This window comes from Apteryx mantelli, chromosome 4 (genome assembly GCF_036417845.1).
Source record: "Apteryx mantelli isolate bAptMan1 chromosome 4, bAptMan1.hap1, whole genome shotgun sequence".
NCBI lineage: Eukaryota > Metazoa > Chordata > Aves > Apterygiformes > Apterygidae > Apteryx > Apteryx mantelli.
Genome location: NC_089981.1, coordinates 59,460,041 through 59,465,254, shown reverse-complemented (window position 1 = coordinate 59,465,254; position 5,214 = coordinate 59,460,041). Strand labels below are relative to the sequence as shown.

General features: G+C 39.3%; 1 protein-coding gene across 7 annotated transcripts in view; it reads left to right on the top strand.

The window, feature by feature from the left end:
- The window catches only part of STRN3 (striatin 3), a 65,561-nt gene that overhangs the window by 576 nt on the left and 59,771 nt on the right, over positions 1-5,214 (top strand). The window lies entirely within an intron of this gene.

Genomic DNA, 5,214 nt, shown 5'->3' with positions numbered 1-5,214 from the left:
CCTGGGGCAGCCATTTTGGTTTTTAGCATGGCGCCCGCCTGCGCCCCGGCCCCAGCGGCGGCCGCTGCTCCGCAGGCCTCGCCCGCGCTCGCCTTGCCGGGCGCGGGGGATGCCGAGCCCAGGGCGGGCGGCCGCTGCCTGGGCGCGGGCCTGCGGCACCTGCTCCCCGCCCGCCCGGGGCTGATCGAGGCGCCGCGACGGCTGCGGGCGGCTCCCGGAGCACAATGTCTCGGGGGCTCCCCGGGCCGGCGGCCGCCGCGGCCCTGCGTGCGAGTCACGGAGAGCAAGAGCCCCCGGGCCTGGCGAGGCTGCAGCCTCCCTGACGCCCAGCGAGCGCTGCTTGGCAGAGAGAGGGGGTTGTGAAGAGTGCCTGCTGCCCGGGGAGGCCGAAGACTAGAAAAGCGTTTCTAGGTATATCTCACGTAAAGGGGTTTCCCAGGCATCGAGGTCTGGGGCAGGTTGAACACATCCTCTCTCTGCTTTTCCCGCTTCTTGAGAGATTTCACATCAGAGAAACAAACTGCTGAAGAACAGTGAGGCGCTGATAGGTCTGGAGCACGATCGTTTTAATGTACATAACAGTACAGACTTGATGTCAGGAACAGAAATTGAACAGCCCTGTAGGAGACAGGGAAAGTGTTTGATTACCAGTATAGATCACTTCCAAGTAATGTTTGCTTTGACTAATAGAAGGGGTACCTCAACTAATTTCTTTTGCACATGAAAATGAAACTGTGTGTAGACTATTACATATTTATATGCAAATTACAAAATCTACTGAATTTGAGGTATCCATATGTGAATGAATGGGTGAGTCATTATTGCTTTATAGGACAAAACCATAGGCAATGATAGCCAACAAACTTTGTTGCTTTCAAGTAATTTTTTGTGATTTATGTGTTGAGTGAATGTTTACTGTGTTGAAGCAGCATTCCATCAAATTGCACTGTAATTAGAGTCTTTAATAGCATGTTGCAACAGCAGCCAACTTTTGTGATGTATATACTTTCAGATTTCAGAACTGAGAACTATACCTGAGCCTGGGCAATTCTTTCAGGACTTCTCAGCTCTATAATAATCATGTAATTTGCACTGTTTTTATTATAGCTACAATTAAGAAAGGATCCAAAAAAACAAATGAACAAATGGAAAGGCTTCACTATTTACTTCATTTACTGCCTTACTATTTTAAGCGTTGTGACACAGTTGTTTCTAAAATCAGTTTGGTGCATATTGGTGGGCATTTTCAGTAGAGAACAGTTGGCTATTTCTCTTGTTTTCTCAGCAGTATAGTACTATGTTTATAAATAAGTTGCCTAGTGGGCATTCATTAGCAAAGAAAATCATCTGAAAATATTTATGTATAGGCTTGTTATTTTAAAACGAAGTACCTCATTCTAAGCTCTAAATGTAGAGCTCAGTTCTAAGACCTTGAAAGCTGTATCTGACTGAAAAGTGCTGCTATGAACTCATTTGGCTTCTAGACACTATGATGTATTCTTGCGAAGTCTCCTGCTTTTGCTTGTAATTGTTTGTCATCCATGGTCATACTGTTTCAGTTGCTTGCATGTTATTTCTGGATGTGCTAGGGTAGTTCTCTCCCTGGCTATGTGTATGTTGATTCGCTCTACTTCATGTGTGCATCAGGTCATGGGACACAACAGACATATCACTGCACAGTGTGTATGCATGAGGGTGTCTTTTTTTTATAACATAATAAGCCCAGGATAGAAATGTAGGGGGCATTGATACTGGATTTTAAATGTCAGCTTGTATGGTGGTGGTAACTGTTAAAGAAATGTGTTGACAATATATTTGGAAGAGATATGTTCAACAGGCCTGCTTTTTCTTTTCCTCCCCTTTTTTTCCTTTTATATCCTCAAGTTGTGAAGTCGCAGTTTATTTTGTGACTAATAAGGCTTAACATTTTGGACCCAAAACTACAGTTTTGCCTGTTGAGACTGCTGAGACTGTTGTTCATCTGTGTGATCCTAAGTAGATGTGTGAGTTTTCAGAGGACTGAGGCCTCCTGGGTTGAAAGGAAAAATTACTTCAGTAGCATGAAATATATATTAAATATGGAAGTATGTACCATGAGAACTGGATTTCTTAGATGTAACTCTAATCCATTCCCATCCATGCATGTAACTTTTTCCTTCTTTTAACATTACAATAAGCTCTCTAAGCATTCTTTTTCAGTGCTGGTAATTACAGGCTTCTTTCAACCTAAGTTAACTCAATAACTTTGCAAATGATGTTTTATAAAAAGTATGTGGAAAAACAAATGACAGCAGTACCTTGTGATTTTTATTGACCTGTTTAGAGGATTGAGTTTTTGGCTGTTACTTTTTGGAAGAATAAGATGCTTTCTTATCTGCAGTATGAGACTAATATCACTTTTGGGTGACTCCCCCCCCCCCTTTTTTTTCCCCCCCCGTATAGTTAAAGTACCTCAGAGAATTGCTGCACCCTGGTAAGAGTGCCCTTTGCATGCTAGAGAAGGTGTGGGGGGGTGTCCTGTAGTAACAGCTTATTCTTTTTTGGATCATGTAATGACACTGGATGCTCTGCTCAATTGTTCTACCTGTGTATGGGACAAATTTTTATAATTAATTAAACTTACAAGCTACTTAGACTACAGTCGTAATGATTGGTCTCAACTGTTCAGTTTTGAAGCAGTCCTGTGCTAGGTGACTTAAATCACCACGTTCATGTCAGTGAAAGACTCTGACTCTTAAAGGTTAATAACTTTACACTGTCTTTTCAAACTATTCAGGTACCTATGTGCACAAGTGAAGCAGCATAATTCTGTCAAACCTGTGTGTGTAGAGTCAAGTACAGAAATGTTGAATATTGAAGTGCAGTACTTAAAACATAGCACCTTTTTCTCATCGTTTGTAATACTGGCTGCCACAGTACTTTTTTTTTTTTTTTTTTTTTTTTTAGTTCCTTTGCACACAGCAGTGAGAAAATGCTTTAATCTGCTTTTACTCTGTGTAGATCTTTCAAAGTAATAGGCCGGATCTGTTCTTTATTCTGTGAACTAAAAGAAGAATGAGTCTCACTGTAACAAATAGTATGTAGTTACAACTGTAATTTTGATCTGTCCATATAATGACCTTGATGTTGGTAACTGTTATACTGAGATAAATTCAGTCCCTGTGGGCTAGTTAAGATGTTTTTGCACTTTAGAGGAGGTATAGCAGCCTGTGTCACTGGATGTTACACATTTGATAGAAAGAATTGTTTCCTTTGGGAGATAAGTGACGCTTTAATCTCATAAAAGAAATATGGACAGGGAGACACTTTGGAGATGCACATACAGAAGCCCTCAGAGAAGTAAAATAAAGATGTATCAAGGAGGAGTTCCATGGGGGGGAAAAACACAAAATCGAAGATCTTGCAACTTATTGGGTACCTGGGAAAGTCAATAGGATTCCACTTTCTTTTTGGACTTATTAATATGCTTCACTAGAATCAAGGTCCCAGTTGTATGCTAAAATAATGCAGTTTCTTCATGCCTTCTGAAGTAAATAAAAATAAAGTTAAATACTCTCTGATATTTTAAAATCACACAAGAATATGTGGAGAGAAACTTAACAGTAGATGCTACATCTGAATCTTTTAATAAATAGGAAGAATAATTAAGAAACAAGTATTCTGAACAATGTATATACGGCTGTATGATAAACAGTATACATGCTACTAGAGAACTCAAATGTGCATAGAGGTTAATAAGCTTGTTAATCCATTTTCCATCATATCAAATGACACCTTCAGTGTCATATTCAGTTCCTAATTTATCTGATTTTTACAAATGCTTTTTCTAGCTATTCTGTAACATTACGGGAACATTTTGTTATCTACCATTTTGTGTTCTGTACATCAGTGTTGAAAAAAGTTTAAAAAAAACAACAGCAAAACTCCAGATTTTATTTGCAAGCTTCTTTTGCAGGGCAGGGGGAAGCAGCTCGTCATAGGTACTTTATGAACTTTGGGAATCTAGTAAATACTGCAGAATTACATGATAGTAATAGGCCATTTCTTTTGCTTAAAAAAAACCCAAAACAACAATTTACAGATATTTATCTTCCTGGGGATCTTTCAGATTAGAGGTGATTAGAATTTAGAAATTGCTGGCTTAGGCACTTTACATGAATGGTAAATATGTAAATATATGTAAATGTGCAGATATGGTGAACTGGATGAGACCATGTTCAGAGTGTAGATAAACAGTCCAGTAGCAGTAGGTTTCAACATTTACCAAGTGTAGCAATAATCAGTTGCTGAAATATGTGGCTATGTGTTTTGGTTTGTTGCAGGTTTGAGCAGGGGAAATAGTGTTGGGAATATTTCTTGAAGTTGGAGGAACAATTCTTCTGGTAGCAAAGACTTCGCCTTGCTTGTGGCAAGTAAATAACTTTCTTGATGATAGATCAGATGTGAAGAAAGTGATAAGGGTTGTAGAATGGTAATTGTTTAGTTAACTGATGAACGTATGATCGCTGCATCTCAGTTGAGCTAGGAAGCATGAAGTAAAATTAACAGTATTTTCAAATGCACAACTCTTTTGAATTAACGGAATTTTGTGCGGGGGGATATTGTAGATACTGGAAGCTTGTTGGGTCAAAAAGTGTTTGGATGAGTTCATGGAAGAAAAGTCCCTGAGGGCTTCTGAATTCAAAGACACTACCTCTGACTCAGGACACTCTTGGGCTACAAGTTTTTGGAGGTTACAAAGGTATTTTGAGGTTTCTTCTGTTTCTGTACTGTACCCAAGGATCTGCTTGTCTGGCCATGGTTAGAAGCAGGACACTGATGTAGGTGGTCTATTGGGCTGACCAGACATAGCCCTTCCTAAATTTTCATGGCCAATAAAGTAGCTCTGAAATGCTTTAGTTTTATTGTTTTAAAATATACTTGCAGTGCTGTTTTGATACTGTTTTGCTTAAATAACAAAACTTAGTTAATATTGGAGGGGATTAATTGTGAGAGATTGTACAAAATTTACAGGTAGGAAATGTGCATGTTTTAGTTGTGGAATGCACAGTATATTTTAATCACGTTGTTTATCTTTTTAGAAAATTGCTGTTGGAAAAATACACATAACTGGTAAACTGCTGATTTCAGTGGACCTTATAGGTATAGCCCCATATTCATTCTGAAATGAAGCTTAACTACTAAAGCAGTCTTTAAAAAACAAAGAAGATTTAA